The sequence below is a fragment of the Meriones unguiculatus genome, chromosome 16, assembly GCF_030254825.1.
Source record: "Meriones unguiculatus strain TT.TT164.6M chromosome 16, Bangor_MerUng_6.1, whole genome shotgun sequence".
Lineage (NCBI taxonomy): Eukaryota > Metazoa > Chordata > Mammalia > Rodentia > Muridae > Meriones > Meriones unguiculatus.
Genome location: NC_083363.1, coordinates 58,866,861 through 58,889,332, shown reverse-complemented (window position 1 = coordinate 58,889,332; position 22,472 = coordinate 58,866,861). Strand labels below are relative to the sequence as shown.

Here is a 22,472-nt window from a genome sequence, read left to right as displayed (position 1 = left end):
GGGGGGGGTGTGCACACACATGGATGATAAACATGAAGAACTCACAAATTAGAAAATACTCTGGTGACTAAAAATGAAAATAAGATGGCATGCTTGGCAGGATGTGGTGGTGCACACGTGTAATCCCAGCACTCAGGAGGCAAAGGCAGTTGGATATCTGTGAGTTCGAGGACAGCCTGGTGTACAAAGCTAGTCTAGAACAGCCAAGGCTGCACAGAAAAACCCTGTCTCAAACAAACGAACAAAAACAAGATGGCATGCTTATGGGATGCAATAAAGGCAGTAACAGGAGGGAATGTTTTTCTTGCTGCAAATGACTATATTTTATATTTTTAAAGATACACATAAAATTAATGATCTAATTTTCCATCTTACAATGCTGAGAAAAAAATAGCAAACTAAACAACAAAACAAATAATAGAAAAGAAATTTTTGACAGACAGCAGAAACAGAGAAAAAAAAGCAGTGCAACCTTTTAAATTGATGAAGCATTACTTATCTAGACTGACCAGGGAGAAAGGGAAAGGAAAATAAGGAGACAAAGAACAGAAGTAATTACCTACATGACAGAAGCAAAATTGTGAGGAAATGCCATGAACAAGTGTAACACAATGTATTAGCTGTGATGATTACATCCAGAAACATGCACACTGCTGAAACTGGCTCAAGAAGAAAGAGAAAAGCCGAATAGACCTGTACAACTAAAAATGTTGAGTTAACTGACCAAGAAACAAATCTCAGGTCAAACTGCTATTATCAACCTAGAACTAATGTCTAAACAGTTAAACCCACCACGTGTGGCAGTTACATGACTATAATCCCAGCTCTCAGGTAGAAGGAAGATACATTCCAGGCTGGCCTGGGATTCATGGTCAGACCCGATCTTTAGAAAGAGAGAGAGCTCAGTGCTTGAGAACACGTTCCTCTCCCAGAGGAACTGAGTTCAGTTCCCAGCACCCGTGTCAGGCACATCACAAATGACTGAAACTATATTCGGGGCATCCACTGGCCTCTGCCAGCACGCGCAAACCCGTAAACGCACACACACAGCTGAGACACAAATCTCAGAATTTTATGAGGGGAGCGCATTCACTTCACAGCCCTAAGATCAAGCATCACCTTGATGTCTAATCAAACATTGCTTATTTGGATAGTCTGGCTAGCCCACTTGCCCTGGGATGCCCTCCTCCATCTCCTTCTGGCTGCTGGGGTCTCAGGCAGGCTACTCTGCCTGCCTGGATTGTTATGTAGGTGCTGGAGAACCAAACTTCAGTCCTCATGCCTGCCCTTGAGCCCTCTCCCCAGTGACAATCGGGTAGTGTCTTCGAATGCCCTGGTGTGGTTTAAGAACTTCCTGTAAGTCTGTTGGAAGCAGGGTCAGCCTCGGGGTACATTTAAGAACATAAGGGCCAGCACTCAGTGGCAGGAAGATTTCCTAGATTCTGGGAATGGAGACAGACACGGCAGCGTGATGGAAATGAGGACTCAGGAGCAAGGGGATCGCGTGCCTGTAAACTCAAGGAACTGAAGAGTCTCGACTCCATTGATTCCCGATCCTCCACCCTCCCTTCCTAAACCAGAAGGTCAGCGTGTGGGTTGTGGCACCTACCTTTAGTCCTACCAGGCAGGAGGCAGAGACAGGTAGATCTCTGTGAATGCACAGCTCGCTGGAATCTGCACAGCGTGCTCTAGGACAGCCAGGACCACACAGTGAGATGCGGTCGGGGTGGGGATGGGTAAAAGAGCTGTGAATACTTTTACCTGACAGGTCAAAGGATTTTTTTAAGCATTTCTGACTTGTTACCCAAATATATGATGACATGATTTGCCTTCTTGGGTAATGAAGGCTATAGTATTGATAGGGAAGAGAATCCAACTAAGAGCGAATTCTGGCCACTCCTGGGTGGATGTCCTGAAGACCCCGGTAGACATGTGTGCTTCTGAGCACCCGCTAAGGCCCCCGGGAGTGAGCTCATCCTTGGGAAGAACAACGCAGAGCAGCAGGCACCAGTGTAGCTTGGCTAATGGCTTCAGTCTCCACCCAGCCTGTCCTAAAGTCACGTCAGGGAAAGACAAGACGATGAGTGACAACAGAACAGTGTCCCTGGCAGCATTGGCGGGGTGGAAGCAGCCTCAACCAAGTGTGATGTGGAAAGGGAGGGAGGCATTCTGTTTTCCCTGAGCCGAGCTGACCTCAGGGCCCAACAGTTGTGCAGCTATTTTTGGTGTCTCTGGGTGTGGGTGGAAGTTCTATACTTCCTTCCAACCCCACAGCCAGATGCTCTAACAATCAGTGCTCACCTCAGACCAGATTCTGGCCCTTGGTCAAGCCTGATTAGGAATGTGGCCCCCAAAGTCACAAAACCAGGTCTGCGACCTCAGTGGGGTTCTGACCTGCTAGCTTTACTGAGGCCCAGATACATCGGATTCATTCTTGGCAGCCACAGAAACAGAGTACTACAAACTGGCTTTTAAAGGAAAAATGCTTTACATTTCTTTATTCTCTCTGTGTGTGTGTGTGTGTGTGTGTGTGTGTGTGTGTGTGTGTGTGTGTGTGTGTTTGTGTGTGTGTGCATGCGCACGCACGCCCTTGCAGGAGTCAGTTTTCTTCTCTACCAAGCGGGTCCTGGGGAATCAAAGTTAGATTGGCTGATCCATCTCACCAGCCCTCTTGGCTATGCTGAAGCCTGAGATTAAGCCCAGGGCTGTTTCCGGGCTCAGCGCGCATTCTGCCCTGAATCCAGCTCTGGGCAGGCACTAACATCTACATGATTTACAGCAGAAGTTCCTCCCCCCCCCCCCCCCCCCCCGATCCGGAGGCTGGAAGCCGGAAAGTGACTGTGGTAGCTCCTTCTGTGCCTCTCTTTAGCTTTCAGCCATTAGCAGAAACACTCCTTGCCTGTGTCTGAATCTCCCCAGTCGCTGCCTCCATTTGCCAGGCCAGTCTCCCATCTGTGTCTCCTCCCCACCTCTCACAGGACAGCAGGTACTGGATTGCTCGGTCATGCCTATGAAGAAGAGTGTGTTTGTAGGATCCGTCTGCTCTAGGGTGGCATCACTAAACATGGCTACGTCTGCAGGATCCTGTTTCCAGAAACACCGCATTCTCTGCCGCAGGAGTTAACGCTGCAACATCTTTTAGAGGCTACAACTCAAAAGCCGGGGAAACTCATCCCAGAACGAGAAAGCATGGCCCCCCTGGGTCACCTGGCTCCTTTTTTTCTTCATTTTTGGTGGATTATAGTATAATTACATCCCTTCCTCCATCCCTTTTCTCCCTCCAAACCCTCTAATGTACCCCCACCCTGCTTTTTCAAATTAGGGTACTCTTTTTTTCTTTTATTCCTTCAAAAATTTTTATACAATATATTTTGATTGTTTTTAACTCACCTCCAATATTTCTCCCAGATCCTCCCCCACGTCCCTACCCACCCAAGTTTATGTTCTTTTTTTCTCTTTTAAAACAAAACAAAAACAAAAAGCAAACATACCAAAACACACACACACACACACAAAGTCAAAATAATCAAGCAGAAGACCAATAAGGAAAAAAAAAAGTGCCTAAGCTGAGACAAATGAGACAAAAGACTGCAAAAATACCATGGCGGCAGTTTTGTGCTGGGCATGGGCCTGCCCTGAGGTGTGGTTAAGATGCCCAGTGAGACTCCACTGGAGAACACTCCATGTCCCTTTGGTAGCAGGTGTCAACTGCAAATGGCTTCTTAGAGGTGGGAGCCCACACCCACTTCCCGGTCTCAGGGCTGGGACCCTGTCTGTCAGTCTGTGTAGACGCTGTGTGTGCTGCCATGGTGAGGACAGATGCTGTGTAGGCGCTGTGTGTGCTGTCATGGTGGGTTCACATGTCCATCAATCCAGTTGTGTTGGGAAGACAGTTTCCTTGGGGCACCCAGCACTTCTGAGTCTGACAGTCTTTCTGCCTCCCCTTCCATACACCCTGACCCCCAAGGGTGAGGCTTGATGAAGACACGTTAAGTCTTAACATGGTAAGCCGTGAACACTGCTGATCACAGCAGTGAGAACTGTTCGGGGGCATTCCTTCTAACAGTTACCGATCTAGGGCAGGATTCCTGAAACTCTGCACCATGGACTCTCTTATCGGTTGAGAATTCCCGGAAAGCAGCTGTGCCTGCAAAGGCTGGTTGGCTGATTAGGACACCAGTGATTGTGGGGGAGGTTGGAATGTTGCAAGTCCAGAGCCTAATTACAATTTCTCTTGGGCCATCATTAGCCCTCTAAGTAGTCATTCTTTGCTCACCTCTGTATCTAACTCAACACCTTGTGACAAATACAACCCTTTTGGAATGCAGAAACCCTAGTTTCTACCAATCAAAGGGCTAAAAGTGCTGCCAGTATCCAAGGCCTGTGCAAGAGCTCTCCCAGCTTGCTATACCCACCTACCTGATGTGCCTGCCATTGTAACTGAAAAGCGTCTTGACTTATGGTTTTGTTCTGTTATGACAATCAGCTCATTAAATTGCCGCCTCAGTGGAATTTGAGGAGACCTGAATCTGTGTCCTCAGGCAATGGTCACTCAAATTTCCCTTCAGAACAAACTATCTCTTATCACTTCTGTGAGAGCTGTGTTTTGTGTTGACAGCTTATGCTTTAAAACTAATAAAATGAAGAGCATGGAAATGAAAGGGAATGAATTATATTGAAATATAATTCTCAAAATATTTTTATTTTCAAATATTTACTTTTATTAACATTTTTAATTTGTGTGTGTGTGTGTGTGTATGTATGTATGTATGTGTGTGCATGGGTGCACATGGGCACATAGGTGCTCACAGAGGCCAGGGGAGAGCGTCACATCTCCCGGAGATGAGGTTAGAAATGGTTATGAGTCATCCAATATAGGTGTTGGGAACGGAACTCTGGTCATCTGGAAGAACAGCAAAGAAGTGTTCTCAGCTGCTGAGCCATCTCTGTAGTATCCTAAAAAAAAAAAAAATTAAGCAAATTTACGATAGCAATATATATATATATATATATATATATATATATATATACTTCTTTAATACTTTAAAGAATAAACTGTAACACACAGCCTGACAATTTGAAGTAGGAATGAATATCCAGGGACATCTGCAGCAAACAGGCCACCAGTAACGACCCCAAGTCAGCTGCCACCATCACTCCCATCTGCAATGGGCTGAGCACTTTCCTTTTTTTAATTAAATTTTTATTTTTTTATATTAGTTACGGTTTATTTACTTCTGATCACTTTCCGAATTGAAGGAAATGCCATTTCTCAGCTTGAGGGAAGTTAAAAGTAATCAATTTCAAAATTACAAAATGTTTGATGTTTACAAAAGAAATTACATAATTTTTTCATCTGAATTGGTGGACCTCTTGATTCTGTCCTTAGGCACTTAGAAAGTCTACCTTCCAGAAACTTCCATCCCTAAAAGTTAGAGTGCATTCTTCTTTAAACACTTTAATATATTGTTGTTATTGTTATTATTGATATTAGTGTGTGTTTGTGTGACTATTGGTGCATGTGTGCCAAAATACCCATGGGTGATCAGAGAGGAACTTTTGGGAGTCCACTCCCTCCTTCCACCTTCTGGGTCCCAAGGACAGAAGTCAGGGCTTGCAGGCTATTGTCTTTACCCACTGGGCCATCCCATCAGCTTGAGGGAATGGATTCCTAATTAAGGAACTAATGGCCCTGGGGGATGGGTCGGGAGTTTATTTCATGACAGTGTCCACATTGAATCACCTTAAAGTGGACTCTTAAGTCCTCTCCCTCCCCCTCTCTCCTTCTTCCTCTCTCTCCCTCCCCTGTCTCCCTCTCGCTCCCTCTCTCTCCCCCCTCCCTTTCCCTCTCTGTCTCTCTCCCTCTCTCCGGATCCCAGGGTCATATGTGTATCCTGGAGGACACTACGATGGCAGTGTGGCAGTCTCTGACAGACAGCAGGTGATCGGGTGGAAAGGGGCCTAAGAAATAACTGAATAATGTAGATGGTGGACAGACCAGAGGACAGGTGCAGGGCCTTAGCCAAAGACCTTGAACTGTAGAGATGACCAATGTCATTTGACCCATTTGGTGGATTTGTGAGCCCTTCAAGGTTGCACATGGACAACCCAGACATGATCTTCCAGCATGCTTGCCCTGTCCCCTGTGTGCCGAGTGGCAATAGAACATCAGTTTCAAACTTGAACACGTCAGTAATTACAGTGCTGCTGCTATTTCACTCTCTGCTCAAAATTACAAAAGCATGAGCCTAAATTTTAGAATTCATCAGCCTTCTTTGAGGACTGTTCCCTCGGAGAGGAGAAATGTTCGTTTGTGAAATGGGGGTCTCATTGTAGTCCACTATCGATCCTTCTGCCTCCACCTCCATAGGTTAACAGGCATCCAACATGGAGTAGATCTATTTTAAAAGCACAGAAGACCTCCATTCAGAGAACCATTGTGAAACCTACCACACAGACTGTCCATGTGGCTAATAACTGTGGGGAATCATCACCCTCTGCCCTTGCTCGGATGTAATGGCACAGTGCACAGGGCTGAGCTTCAGCCTCACCTCTGAAGACCTCTGCTTGTACTCCACTCATGCCTGATCTACAGACGACACACACCATCAGGCTGCGTGGCACAGCCGTAGCTAACGGAAACAGTGAAAGTCCTAAAGCCAGCACAGCTGCTTGACGAAGCTCCAGCAAAGCTGAGCTGAGTGACACAATCACTGTGGTACAGTCTTCTGCTCTTTTGGCCTTGATCTCTATGTGTCACATGCTTGGGGGCCTTTACAGCTTGGGGATATTGGATTGATGGAAATTTTCTTATGAATCGTTACACCTCCTTCCAGGAGTGCTGCTTCTAAGCTTCTCCAGGATGTCCTGACCATACAACCACTCCTGCTTTTAGGGAGATGCCTTTATCTGGGCCTACTTGCAGGTCTTCCTTACTCCCTGGAGGTTGTGACTCAAATAATTATGCCAGAGACCTCCTTATGAGGCTGACTCAAAGATACTCTTGGCACATTTGCCCCTGGATGATCTTTACTCAGGAACAAGATAATCAGAAAGAGTAAACTTAAAAAGGTAAACAATAGTCAGTGGGCTAGAGAAATTGGCAGCAGATCAAATTAGAAGCCTGTTCCTACTATTAATAGACAAAGAATAGTGTGAATAAATGATAAAAGAATAAAATATTAAGAGCCCCCTTCTTAGGAAAAGTGAACTCATAGGGAACCACTATGGCATCATACAACTGAGAAATTAAAAAATACCAAGATTAGATATAGATATGAATTCTACAAATACATCAAATGTAAACATTGTATTATGATTAGAACATGACAATCTGTCCAGGCTGACTTGGAGATTTTTCTTTCTGTCTAGTCTCTTTGAAACCACAAGAGCTACCAGCCTGAGAACAGGCTGTCATGCTTTGGCAAAATATGCCCTTGAAACTGCAATATTGTTTAAAGGCTGGGTTGTGTGGTTGATGAGGGAAAATGATTGTGAAAGATAACTCTGCTCTGTCATCGTTTATCAATAATGACTAAACTTATGACCAAGTGGAAGTTGAAACACATGTCGGGGGCAACAATGACATGACCTGTGTTTGGAACAACATGCATCTATCCCTGCCTACTAAATTCTGTATAAAGAAATCCAGACTTCCAGTCAGTCAGGATGTAGAAGTCCTCCCGATCCCTGTGCCTGACTCATTCCTCCCTCGCCCCTCTTGCACCCTTCTTCAGGCCCTGTCCTCTCCTGGGGCTGGACCCAGGCTTCATGAAAGGAAAACCACAGCTCCCAGAAAAGGCTTTGCCGTCCATCCATGCAATCTAAACAACCCGCCTTCCTGGATCGCAATTCTGCATGGCCGTGCCTTGGAAAGCGGCCTGGGATAGACTTGAAAGTCACAGTCTGGCTTCGGATTAGTCCCCTGAAATCTCTGAAAAGATTTTCTTTTTCCAGTTCAAAAGTGGTTCTACAGAAGCACAATGCTAAGAAAAAGTCCTCCTGTATACTCTAGCATTGGTTTTAGTAACTAATCAAAACATGGCTTGAATATGTAATCCTAAAATTATTCCCTTATGTAGATAATTTTAGAGTCTTGAAACAAGCTAGATAAAAAAAAAATCATAAAAATTTAGCCGACACAAGTTTCGCTTATTTATGTGCATGTGTCTGTCCATGTGAGAATATGCAAATGTGTGCCCTTGCACAGAGGCAAAAGGAGGGCATTGGGTGTCCTCTCTCCTTCATTCTCCACCAATTCCTTTAAAGCACAGTCTCTCCCTGAACCTGGAGCTCCTGGCTTTTCTTTTTCTTTTTTCAGCTGGGCTGGAAGCCAACAAACCCCAGTGAGCCTCCTGTCTCTGCTTTTGGCAGAGAGGGGCTTATACACATGTACAGGACACCCAGCCTGTTACCTGGATGCTGGGATCCTGACTCCAGACGTCAGAGTTGCAGTGCAAGCACTTTAACCTCCGACCTCTCTGCAGTCCCTGTTTTATCATAGCTTAATTCTTTGTATTCATTGATGATCGGCATTATTAATTCAGTGTGATAGATAGTCCTGGCTTGCTGGTCTTGAATCGCTGCTCACACTAGATGATAATATGACAGAAATTGCCTCTGGCATGTTCCTTACATGTTCCCATGACACCCTTACCCTTTTCCTCCTTTTGAGCAGTTTGGGGGATTTTCTTCTCACCATGACTTCCTCTCACCCTCACTCGGGAAGGGTGCTCCGTCTGTGTCGCATCAGCCTTTGTTCTTTGTTCCCTACCCTGTAATTATTAAAGTAAAATCATGGGACATCAGTGGATGCTGCACCTGATGGCTGGAGCAATACAGGCATCTTCCAGACGATTCCAGAAGTATTTCCACTAATGCTCTTAGTAGGCGATCATTGAAATAAAAGCACGCAAGTTTAGAGTGGTGGTGGTGCACGCCTTTAATCCCAGCTCTTGGGAGACAGAGGCAGACGGAGCTCTGAGTTCGAGGCCAGCCATTCAGAGTGAGTTTCAGGACAGCCAAGGCTACACAGAGAAAACTTGTCTCAAAAAACATTTTTTTTCTCCTACATTCACAGCTCTCTGGGGACGTATGCCCAGGTATCAGTCTGAGGAATGCTCTTGCTGGTTGATAGTAGGTTCGATATGCCACCTCCAAAGGGAGGAATAACATACCTCTAAGATGGTTGTTTCTCTCTCCGTTTTGGGGAGCAGAGTATGGAATTCAGGAACTACTGTGCTGGCGGACATGGTGGTGCACAGCTGTAATCCCAGTCCTGAGAAGGCTGAGGCAGGAGGATCCTAAGCTGGGGGAGTGCCTGGGCTACACATCAAGACTGCAGGGTGAGGGAGGACCCACATCCAGCACACGTCAGACCATCATTAGAATCAGGATGACGGACCCAAGATCTCCACTTCTGGTCAGGAAGTAGGTCGGTAATGTCCAAAGACAAAAGGCATAGTCCTACAGAGGAACACAGCCATGGGCTTGAGGGCGTGCCCTCTATTGGGGCTTCTTTGGTTCTTTAAAGACAAGCATACAAAGTCTTGGGATCTGCTGCGGCACCTTTATACCCAGCCTGGCCTCAAGGTCGATAACCTCCTGCCTCTGCTTCCTGAGTGCTGGGATTACAGGCCTGAGCTGTCATGCCAGGCCTTTTCTCTGCTTCCTTTCTTCCTGACTACCATTACATTATTTGGCTCTTTTAGTCTTTATTTAGATTTATCTATAATTTTATTTTAATATAAACTCTTGTATGAATTTTATTAAACATTTATTGCAATTTTAAATATTTTCCCTATGTTCATTTAAAACCACACCAGAAAGCATTACCATTTTTGCTTTCATCATCAAACATGACTTAAGATCAAGAGGGAGGATCAACTAGATGCCTTTCGTGGGGAGGAGAGGGTTGGTTTTGATTTTTTTAGACAGGGTTTCTTTGTGTAGCTCTGGCAGTCCTGCAACTCGCTCTGTAGACCAGGCTGGCCTCGAACTCAGAGATCCACCTGCCTCTGCCTTTCAAGTGCTGGGATTAAAGGTGTGTGCCACCACCCAGCTCTGAGCTCTTTTTCCTGCCTTTCTCAGGTTCCTTCTTCTCTCATTTCCTTTCTGTGTAGAGAGCTTCCTTTAGTCATTATTTGGGGATAAATCTGCTGGTGATGAGTTCTTTACTCTCCCTTTCTCTGTGGATGCCTTTGTCCTTTGATTTTAAACACTGTTTGTGCTGCATGAAAGATTGAATGAGCCAAGAGCTCTTCTCTTGCAGCTCTTGACAAGGTTTGTGCCTCCCCCTGTCAGCCTCCGGGTTTTCTGATGAGAGCTCTGTTGTTATTAAGGTTGCTTTTGCTCATATATAAAATCTTTCTCATCTTTTTTCTTGGATTTTTTTCCTTCTCTTCAGCCTTCGGACATTTCACCATAATGTGTATGAGGAGTCATCGTCATTGCTGACATCATCATCTTCTTCATCTTCTCCTTTCTTTTCTTTTCAGTGATACATATACATACATACTATATATACATATATATACACACACCTTAATTCCACTTGTGATACATACACGTGTACACACACACACACACACACACACACACATATATATATATTTACCTTAATTCCGCTTGGGGTAATCTTGGCCTCTTTAATTGTGGTTTTATGTTTCTTGTTAACTCTGAGGATTATCAGCCCCTCTATCTTCCAGCATTTTAAAATTCTATGCTCTTTCTTTATTCTTTCTGAGACTCTAATGAGATAAAAACTAGGTCTTTTGTCATTGGATAATAAATACAAGATCTAATCAATGGTATATTTTTTTTCTTTTGAAATTATAACTACAACATCTCTCCCTTCACTTTCCTCCCTCCATACCTTCCCATCCCCACCTCCCGACTCTCCTTCAAACCCATGGCCTCTTTTTAAAGTTGTTATTGTATGCAGATATGATATCCATATTCCTAACTATAACCCCTTCAGTCTGTTACATTTTTAAGTTTAAGCTGTTGAAAATGGGTCATTTCTGTTGCTCTAGCTTCACATTCTCTCTCTCTTTCTTCCCGTTACTGAGCGTATCTGTTGTGGGGTTTGGTCGTTACACGTCTCAGTTCTAAAGTGTCCGCTTCTCTACACACACTTACTGTACGTTTCTCATACGGTGTACACCTGCGGGCAGGTATGCATGTGAGTGCAGGTACCCACGAAGGACAGGGGCAGCAGATACTCTAGAGCTGGAGTTACAGGTGGCTCTGAGCCACAGACATGGGTGCCGGGACCTGATCTCAGGTCCTCTGCCAGAGCAGCAAGCAACCGCAACCCTACAGCCATCTCTCTGGCCTCCACATAGGTCTTTGTAGTTGCCATTTCTTCACTGGACTCTTACTTGATTTCATTTGCTTCAAGTATATCCATAACAGTCCATTAAGGTTTCTTTTTTTATTGTGGATGCCTTAAAGTCTTCATCAAATGACGTGAGCGACTGTCACCTTAGGGCTGGAATTTATCCACCTATCCACCATTTTAAAATTCAGTTTGTGAGATTTCAGGCCCTTGTTAGAGTGGGTGATTTTTCTTTTATTGACTCATATATCTTGAACGCTACTACGTGAGACTGTGGATCTCATTTAAGTTTTATTTTAGTTACTTCTTCTGATATTGTTCTGTGAGGAAGACAGCGAGCTGCTTCCTCATTACTGCCAGGTGGAGGGAGAGGCTCAGGTCCTCCATGCGGCCCTTTGACCCAGAGGGATGAGGGGTTTTCACCAGCAGGTGCAGGTAGACCTTCTGGGTCCCGGGCGGCTGTGCCTCATTAACGATCAAGGACAGGAGCGTATTGTCACAGACCCTGCACAGGGGACCCTGTTACCAAACTTGTCCCTGAAGCAAGGGCACACAGCCTTAGCTTGCATCCACTGAGGAGAAGGGCCTCAGCAGCAAGCTTCAATTTGGGGAAGATCACCAGGAAAGAAAATGTCTGGCATACGTTTTGAAGCTCCAGCAGGGGACTCTGGGAGGTGGGACAGGTCTACTGAGGCTATTTGCAATCCTGGGAATGGAGCCCAGAGCTCCGTGTACACGGAGTACTTAATGACTCAGCTGCCCCTGATGTCTGAACCATTGGCAGTTCTAGGTGTCTAGCTTCTGCTTTCCCCTGGAATATGTGAACAATGCCAAAGATGTGTGGGCATGTATGATATAAATATATATAAATGTGTATACACACATTCCATATGCTACATAGGAATAGATTCTGTGTGTGTGTGTGTGTGTGTGTGTGTGTGTGTGTGTGTGTGTGTTGCTCACCACAATGTCTTTCTTCAAGTCCTAAAGTCCCTAGTCTGCCTGCCTTCCCCTCCTCCACCTTTCAGAACTCTGTTTGATGAATAATTCTCAGTATTAATAAAATATTAATTTCAATGCATAATCAGTCCTTCCTATCTGGGCTGGCTGTCCCAGATACGAACCGAGTTCCCCAGCCTCAGATTCACCCAAGTGAATACAAATGTTCAGCAGAAACAAAACCTCACGTCTGTATTGAACAGGTGAGTGCTGGGCAGAGCCAACACAAGCTCTTTTCAAGCCTTTACGTCCCGTTGGGCGCTTTCAGTCACGTAGACATGATGTGACGTCTGTCAGAAGAGTGGGTTATATGCAAATACTTGCGCTTTTATATAACTTGAGCAATGTAAATTTTGGTGTCCATGGGTTTCGCTTCCTTCTGTCACATGACATATCTGCAAAGCAGCTGCTTACGTGCCCATCCTATCAATGAGGGGAATTGGATGCAGGGAGGACTGTGAGCTCCACAGTTATGTCAGAAAGACACCACCAGGCCAGCTTTTTTTCCAGAGCCTTGACCTTCCTGCCCCACTCCCGGCCCTAGGGATTCTTGCACAGAGGGTAACACGCTCGGTCGGGGGCTGCTGCCTGGACTCAGCATCTTCCCTTAAATCACAAAGTTTGGAGTTGATAATTTCTAATTAAAGAATATACTTTTCAAATCCATGCTCTTTAAGTAGAGTCTGATGGAACAGCAGAGATGCTTCAAGGCCTTGCACTTTGGCTCTCGTGTAGCCCACCCACTTCCTGCTGCCTCCCCTGACCGCCTTGGGTACCCCATGTCCATCCCCTCAGCTTCAGTAGCTACTGCTGCCTTCTGTTCCTGTCAGGGCACTTGCCCTTCCTTTAGAGCCACAAAGACTCACATTTTGCTCTTGCCTTGACCCAACACGAGCCACAGAGGAAAGTTGGCTGGTTAGACCCAGCCTCAACGTTGTATGGTGTTAGAGGCTTCTCTTTAGTATTGAGAGGACACCACGGGCCATCCACCTCTCACACTGCTCAAAGCCACTCCAGTTCCATGGCTCCCTCGGAACTGGGCATGCCAGCCAAGAACCCTACAGAGGCTTCTTAAAAGAGCTGGCTGTGGTTGGAGCAGGTTCCTCACACACTTGGGCTGCAGTAGTCCATGGCCAGCCCATCATGGTTTCCCGTTGTTCAGCAGAATCCCAAGCAGGGACCGTAAAGGGCGCATTGTGAGTTCTGGCCTTTTAGCAGGAAGGAGCCAGCACACCTGTCACCACAGCAGCTGGGCGGGAGGGGTAGCTGCACTGAGAATCCAGGGCCAGCCTGGGCTACATAGGGAGAGTGTCTCAAAAGCAAACAAAAAGAAGCCTGAAGGTGCTCACTCAGGTTGTCCTCAGCTTCGCTGTCAATCCTCCAGCTCTGAGACCTGAAGAGGAGAGAGCCTCCGTTTATCCCTTATTTGAGGACACACGGCAGCCTCTTCAGATGAAACGCTTCCTACCCACAGTGGGGCTAATGTTTGCTCTATGTCTGCCGTGATCCGCGTTTGTTCTCTCTGCTGCTCCTCAGCCCTGTTCTTGTCATGGTTCCCAGGTCGACAGCTGACTGGCAGGACAGGCTCCTCCTGGGCCCACATCCAGGCAGCTGGCAGGGGCAACACCTACGGACTTGAGAAGGAAAGCAGGGGGGCGGGGCCGGGGCAGAGGGGGTCTGGGCCCCTGCTACCCTGTGACCCGCTGAGCTTAGGGCCTCAGAGAGCTGCAAGCGAACCGGACAGCAGCCACAGGCTCCCATGAGCCCATCCCTGCAGGGGTGCACAGAACATGCCCACGACACACGTGGAAAGTCTCCCTGGCGGAGGGGCCTCCGGGGCTGTGAATACAGCTGCACCCGAAGAAGACCAAGCTACAGAACATAGGTTCTTGCCCAGGGCTGCCAAATGAGCTAGCTTAGACTATCCGAGTCCTTGCCTAACCCACTGGGGATTGACTGCGGAAGGACGCAGGGCTGGGGGGCCCCTCAGGCATAAAGCGAACACATGCGTTTAACTAACAAAAATACCTTTAAGGTGAAAAAACAAACAAAAAATACATAGATGTTTATTCCTACTTTCCTCAGAATCCTGGTCCGTCCAGATTCTGACTCCAGAGTTCATTCTCATTCTTGCTTGTAAATCAATGCTACTGGGGCGTAATTTGCATATAACTAAGTGCACAGTCTGATGTGTTTCACAGATATAGTCTGCTGTGTAACCACTGTCCCAGTCACGACAGAGGACATTTCCATTACCCTAAAAAAGTCCCCTTCTCCCCTTGCCGACAGCCCTCTCCCCGATCCTGGCCCCAAACCACAACTGACCTGTTTTCTGTCACTGCACACTGGTTTGGACTTGACTGAAATTTCATGTAAATATACCCTTTTGTGCCTGCCTTCCTTCACTCTGCAGAAGTTTTCTGAGACCCTTTCTATAACCCTCTTTAAAATTAAATAAGATTAAAAAAAATTGTCTCAGTGGCTGCTTGTTCCATGCAAGGAAGCCAACGCTATTTCAAGAACAAATTTCCCAAATTAGGAGGCAGCTCTCCTTTGTCAGTCTGAGGCTCCTGGCTGGAAACTTTTCTTAATAATAAGTTTAGAAAACCATCCAAACTAGTTGTGTAGAACAAGTAAGCCTTGACACCAATAAATTATTAATAATTTCACTTTGAATTAGTACCCTCATTAAATTGAAAGGACAAGGGAGAAAAAGGCAAGCTTAGGCTGGAGGGGAAGAAACACATCAAGACAAGATGTTTAAAGTAGAAAACATGTTGAAAGATGATATGTGGTCAGTTTTCAGAGCAGGCTGGTCCTTAAAAAGGCAGAGTATGGGCTGGGGAGCCGGCTCCATGCGTAAAGCACTTCTCAGACACGCCTGAGGCGAGTTCAGATCCCCATCACCCACAGCAACGCCAGGTGGGCATTGCAGCCCGCCTGTAACCCGTGCACTCAGGAGGCAGACATGGGGCTCCCTGGAGCAAGCTGGCCGGCCAGAAGCTCTGGGTTCCGGTGAGAAGCCCTCGTCAACACATCCGGTGGAAAGCACTCGAGAACACTCTGCAGGCTCAGGATTTTCAGCAAACCTGCTTTACTTAGAGTCCTCAAACTTCTGTCTTCCTACCCCCACACTGCAGAGGAGAGAAAGAAGGTTCGTGGGGACAGGGAATGGAGTTCTTTCTGCTACTTCCCGCTGGGTAGAGTTGTAGGATTCTTTGGGGGTAATACCAGTATCCAGAAGTCCAGAAGACCAGGTAACCAGCAAACAGCAAACACAGCAGCAGGATGGACCAGCAGCAGGCAGCCCTCCTCCAAGCAGCTGCGCCTTCTTCCTCTGGGCTGTCATAGTTACACCCCTCAAAGCCCTCAGGATTCAACTAATCCCACCTGGCAAAGACCATGCACCGTATGAGACACTTAACAGGTGTGGACAAACTAAAACCCCCAACTTGGAATTTTAACAAAAACATGTGTACATCCCATAAACCAAATCATCCACAAGACTCCCAGCATCAGCCTCCACGTTTGCACACACATGTCCAGCTCTTGCTTTCTCTCTCTCTCTCTCTCTCTCTCTCTCTCTCTCTCACGCACACACCAAAAACAAAAAACAAAAAAAAAAAAAACCAAAAAAACCCAAACAAACAAAAACAAAACAAAACAAAACAAAAAAACCACTGAAGGTAGTATATTTCATCTTAAGGCACGAAGTCAAAGCTCAAGTAATTTTTAGTGGTCAACTCTGAACACACACATGTATACAAGTGATGCTAGCTGGGCTCGGTAGGTGTGAGGTATATACATATATGCATAAATGCAGTTATAGCATAAGAGATCATGCATTTGAAAAGGAGTAGGGGCAAGGGAGGAATTAGAAGGAAAGAGAGGAGTGGAAATGATGTAAAGACCGTGTATGAAGTTCTAAAACAATAACCAAAATACGTTTTTAAGGAAAGATTGGGTGAGTTTTTGAACGTTTATAAAGCCTAGGCGCAGGGACTTCCACAGCCGCCTGCATCACCATGTGAGAGCACCAGCCTTTAGTCACCCTGAAGGTGCAGAGCGGTGGTTTTAAAATAAGTCAACTACCGGAAGAAAAGTGGGTGTTAGACAACAGAGGAAGGCATGTGCAAAGGGAAAGTGAAGCTTACTAAAGTGAACCACTACTAAAGGCAGACAGCACGCCTCAAGTGGCTGTTGCCCCTGAAGGAAGGGCAAGGTAGTGAGGGCATGGGGAAGAGCCCGTGGCACACAGCCGCCATCTTGGCTTTCAGCAGAGAAGCAACAAGGTTTGGTTGATCATCTCCTGAGGCCGGTTTCTCCGCACTCTCCATCCACAGACGTTTCCGAGACTGCGCTTATGGAAGTGAGGATGTGCTTATGGAAGGCTGTCCCTGTAGGTGCTGCATACAAAAACACCCAAAATGCCCCAGGCTTCCCCTTTCCTGACTATCTCAACTAGTGGTAATTCTTCAAGTATTTCACGATCCCGACTGAGAAGAGTATCCAGGAATCGAAGCACACAGTGCTCTTTGCTCTTTGTGTGCATCTTTCCTGTCACTGTTTCATCGTTTGGCTCACTTGGAGCATGTTTGTCTGTTCCCCATTGCTGTAAGGAATACCCGAGGCTAGCTAACTTTGTAAAGACAATGAGGCTTACTTAGCTACAGTCCTGGAGACTGAAGGGCAGGGCACCTGTGCCAGCTGGGCTCTGGGAGAACCTAATGGTACATCAAGTCACAGTGGCAGGAGCATTCTTGAGAAGGGAGGTCACATTTCCAAACATGACTGCACAGGGACTACATTCCCTGGCCTCTTCTAAGCTGACATCATCCCCAGTTGACCTTAGGGCTGGTCACTAGGCCTGGACTTTTACAGATGTCACCAAGCTCTTATCATCACCACCCTGGGGACCAAGCTTGCAACATATGAACCCCTGGGGAACAGACGACGCTTTAGTACCAGGTCATTGCATTCTCCCCTCACAGTCTGGGGTCATCCAGTTCTCGTCAACAGCTGGGTGACATTGTTTCATGGCCCCCTGAGTTTATGCAGGGGCCTTAGAAGCAAGGCGCCCTTACTCAGTAAGAGCCTGCTCTGGGCCCTTACTAGTGCCCAGGTGAACTGTGTCCTCTAAAAATGATTAGTTGGTTTCTGACTCCTTCTGCTGGGACTTGATTTGGACATACCGTTGTAGACCTAATTAGCAAACGAGGATTTGTCGTGGACAGTGTGTCCTCCTAATCCAGCGTGGCCGATAGCCCTATGAGAAGCTGGCCTGTGGCACAGGCTTCTTAAAACCGTCTGTGAAGAGGCCTGCAGGGTGAAGAGCTGAAGCCTGCTGCCAACAGCCGTGTGGGAGGACCGCCTTGAAAGAGAATCCTTTCTGAAGTTCCCAGGGGAGGAGAAAAAAGTGCGTCTGTGTGAGAGTCCACGGTCCCGACTGGTTGTAGAGAGCTGTAGTGCTGCAGGCCCAGCGCCGAGTTGTCTTGGGTTATTCTTAGACGCCTTGATAGCTGTTCACTGCCATCTCCATCAAAAACAACGACGACGACGACGACAACTGTTAAGCACAAATGGCTGAGGTGTTTATTTAACAAAGCCGGGTTTGCCCAGCCTCCCTCAGTCCCTACCCGGTACAGGGATGGCTGGCACATAAAGCCTAGGCGCAGGGACTTCCACAGCCGCCTGCATCACCATGTGAGAGCACCGGCCTTTAGTCACCCTGAAAGTGCACCCTCTACCCCCCAAAATCTCCAGCTGCCTTTCTCCTAGAGGCTCTTCCCCACATAACCCAGACATTTTGGTTAGCCCCCTCTTTCTAACTGTTTTTTCCTCTTGGCTGCTGTACCTGGTTCTCCTCTTTCCCCCTCCCTTCTCTCTACCCTCCTCACATGGCTCAGGTCATGTCCACTCTGTGCTCTCCCGGATGTCTCTGCCGATGGCTATTCTCTCCCTTTTATCCACCACAGACTTTCTCCTCTGCCACACCTAGGAGGAGTCATGCCCTTCCTTTTCTTTTCTTTTTTCATTTAATAATAAAGTTATTTTTATTGAAAAACAAATTATTCAATACATTTTGATCATGTTTTCCCCTCTCAGAGCTTCCCCTCTTTCTATCAACCCAACTTCATGTTTTCTCTCTCCTAAAAAAAAGAAAAATGACAAAAAAAAAACCATACAAAACACACAAAAAAAGAAAATCAAAACAAACTAGCCAAAGACCTATAACGCAAAAAAATGTCAAAACAAAGCAAAATGAAACAGAGTCCTCAAAAATGCCATTGAGTTCATCTTGTGTGGGCTGTTCCTTGTAGTATTCCTTGTAGTAGCAGTAATGATAATAATAATAATAATAATAATAAGTGTAAACCAAGCGTGTTGCAGCCTAGTCCTCAGTGAAATGATGTGGGGAGCAGGTGAGTGTAAGAGGCCACTGGGTGCTGATTTCCTTCCTACTTGGGCTAGTTGCTGTCTGATTCCTGCAATAGTTTGACTCCCCAAAAGGTGCCAATGAAGGTGACTTAAAGGACAATGTTCTTTCGGAATGAGTTAGGTCTCTGGAGAATGCCGCTGCTCTCTTGGGACTTGATCAGTCACAGTGGAAGTAGCTTGTTACCAAGTGATGCTCTCCTTGCCCTCTCTCTCATGTTCTTTTGCTGTCTGATCTTGCTCACAGGCATCTTCTTCTTCTATACATGGCGCTCAGCCCTCTGGCATGAGCCTCCTCTATGTCATGGCGTGCTTGTCCATGTGGCTGTGACACAGTCAGAGGCCAAACAGAGGCTGGCCAATATTGGAGCTTTAACCTCTGCAACCGTGAGCCTGGTAAACTTCATTTTATAAAAATGGGTCCAGTCTCTGATGTTTTGTTATAACAACACAAATAAGGAAAGAAGGAAGTTCCTCCACTTATTTTAAAGTGCCAGTGTTGGCTCACAAGCCAGCCCATTAGCCGGCCTTCAGGGTCCTCACCTACCACCACCGCCAGGGGTGCCAGGTGTGTTCGGAGATAAAAGGGACCCACCTGCCACTGGCTCTCAGTTTCTCTTGGTCTCTCTCTCTCCCTCTCTCTCTCTCTCTCTCTGTCTCTGTCTTATGTGTGTGTATGTGTGTGTGGGTGTGTGTGTTCCAGCTTCCCTTTGTCCCCATGTTTTTCTCTCTATCCATCTCTGCCCCCATGGCTCTGTCCCCATCTGTCTACCTGTCTACATGTCCAATCATCCGCATCTACGTCTCCTCTGGGAGGCTCTAATCCCTCTTCCCTGCCCCTCCCCCAAATAAACTTCCTTATATCAGATATGGTGCGTTGTCTAATCATGAATTATAACAGTCAGCCCTTGCAAAAATCGGTTCTTGTCTTGGTTTCTTTCCCAGTTGCTGTGACAAGGTGCCCTAACAGGAGTGATTTAGAGGAGAAAGGTTTATTCGGCTCACAAGTCCAAATCACAGTCTGTCACAACAGGGAAGTCAAGGCAACTAACCAAATTCAAGTCGAGAGGAGAGAGAGGGGGAGAGAGAATGACTTCGTGAACGCTTACTCTCGATTAACTCTCTCCTCTTTCTTCAGTCTGAGGCTCAGCCCAGGAAACAGTTCATAGTAGGTCTTTCATAACTCAGTTAACCCAAGAAAATCCCCCATAGACACGTCCATAAAACGAGTTATCCAGACGGTCCCTCACTGTGACCCACTTCTCAGGCGACTCTGGAGTGTGCAAGGTGACACTTGAAACTAGCTACTCCACAGCGGTTCCCGAGGCTGCAGCAGCCCAGCCGGAATGGTGTTGTAGTATTTTCCTACACTTTGCTTTGTGGAAGCCTATGAAATGTGTGGCCGTTGGTAGCCACCAGGCAGAGGAACTCATTGGTGAGCTATCACTGCCTACACATATGCAAGCTTGGCCATCCACAGAGTCAGTGTCTGAATAACTCAACTTTCACTGGGTTGTTTGCGTTGGTAGCACCAGAAAAGACTGAATTTAAATCTGCATTCAGTTCCCTAATTAGGACCTAAAATGACCCTCAAGAGACCAGAACCGAAAGTGAAGCTCCCGGGGTGTGCAAAGCATTTCTGGGCACTTCTGGTTTTAAAAGTGCGATTTGAAGAGGGCAATTTCCCTTTTATCTGAGAAATCACCCCAAAGCAAGAAAGGGAGTGAGAATAGGAACAGGACTCTCCCTTCAAAGAAACGAAGAGTTATCTGTGACCCCGAACCAGAACAGGAGGAAGGGCTTCTGTGGGTGGAACTGGCAAGGCCTGGAGGATAAAGAGAGGGTAGCCCCGCTAGAGACAAAGAAAGCCCAATTCCTCACTGCAGTGGCACACCTGAGGTGCAAAACCAAGGTGCCCTTTGGGAAGAACAGAAGATATAGCAGGTTCAAGATTCCCTAGACTGTGGAATTGGAATCTTGATAAGAAAGGCAGGACTGAGAGAGAGAGATTGGGCAGAGACACAGTCAATCTACCTAGTGATGGGAAGGCAGGATGCTGGGAAGCCAGCCTGGGCTATATGAACCCTGTCTCCACAAAAACAAGGAGCTAGGGAGATGACTCAGAGGCCCTAGGTTTTGTTAAAGCACAAGCCTGAACAAAAGCCAGACAGGTGGAGACATGTCCAGCCACCTTCAGGGAGGAACCAGCCTTACTGCATTCCTTTCCTGCCCACTAGAGATACAGTTGCTAGGAAACCAGCCTAGATCTCCCCTCTCCCCTAGGACAGCCAAACAAGGGAAGCCAGACCTTTAATGGTTTCGGGGCCTTCCTACAGCCAATCAGTTTAAAATGCAACATCCCCTTTTGTGTTTCAACCAACAGACGCTGGGCAGGCAGGAATTCCCCTGCTTTGGGCACACTGAGAGTGACTGGGACCTTTAAATCACCCAGCTACCCTGAACACAGGGCTCTACCCTCAACTGCTGTGTCAGTGAGGGCGTGAGCCCAAGCTCTAGCTTATAATGAAAAGATCCTCATGTGTTTTGCAACAGACCCGACTCCTGGCAGTCTTTTGGGGTCTCACGAATCAGGCACAACATCCCCAGCACCCACATGGCAGCCAGGCGTCAACCATTTGTCACTCTGGTTTCAAAGGATCCTTGCCCTCTTTGGGCCCTCAGTCACTATACACACATATATGGTGCCCAGGTGCACGAGGTCAAAACTCCCATAAACGTAAGATAAAAATAAATAACTTTAAAAGAAGAGGAGGAGGAAAGCAAAGCATTATCCATTTATCAGCCCTGACCCCACTTAGCGAGTTCTAATGCGTGGGAGAGGACAGCTTCCACCCATACACACACCACTGAAGAAGGAAAGGGGATTTATTCACCCACGGTAAGGCCTTTGTGTTTAATCCTAAGAAAAGGCCGAGACGTCAGGACTTCTCTTAGCACACTTGTCCCAGGTGGAGGACTCTCAAAGGAAAGCATTGAGGTGGAAAAAGCTGGCTTTGTCAGGGGAAGGGAGGAACTGATGTCACTTCACACAAGTTCCTCTGTTGGTGAAGGGCGCTCACTCCTGGCACAGACACACAGATACACAAGTGCCTTTCTCTCTTTGCACAGGGTTAAGTCTCCTTGGCATTGCTGCAATGGGCTGTGCTAGTAAGACCTGGTAGCAATCAGGTGAAGCAGGTGTGTTGCTCAGGGGCCTGTCTTAGAAAGAAATGTGGAGAGAGAGAGAGAGAGAGAGAGAGAGAGAGAGAGAGAGAGAAGCTGTGCACAGATGCTTGCTGTCTGAAGGAGCGCTCAGGGTCTGTATCTGTGTAGGTGCTACCAGGGTTTTAGGGAAGCTGCCTGTTGAGCACTTGAGTGTAGAGAGTGTGGCCAGGAAGCTGGTTGTTTACCTTCAGGTCATTCCAAATCGCAGTTCCAGAACCTTCTTTAGAGATGCTGTTGGCAGTGGTGGCTTCCTCTAGGTTCCTCCTATCTGCCATCATTGTTACTGAATAATTCCTAGGGCCACATGCAGGAGGTAGTCTGACACTGTCATTGCCACCCTGGGGCCCTGGAACTCACAGCCTACCCCCATAATGCTACTACTTAAGCCACCAAACCATTGAAAGACTCCCAAGAGCCTATCTAGACGGGGAGACCCCGCTTCCCAAGGAACAGCGAGACCAGCCTTCGGATGCAA

General features: G+C 46.8%; 1 pseudogene; it reads right to left on the bottom strand.

The window, feature by feature from the left end:
* The window catches only part of LOC110545433 (glyceraldehyde-3-phosphate dehydrogenase-like), a 33,206-nt pseudogene extending 10,934 nt beyond the window's left edge, over positions 1-22,272 (bottom strand).
* Positions 22,273-22,472: the final 200 nt, after the last annotated feature.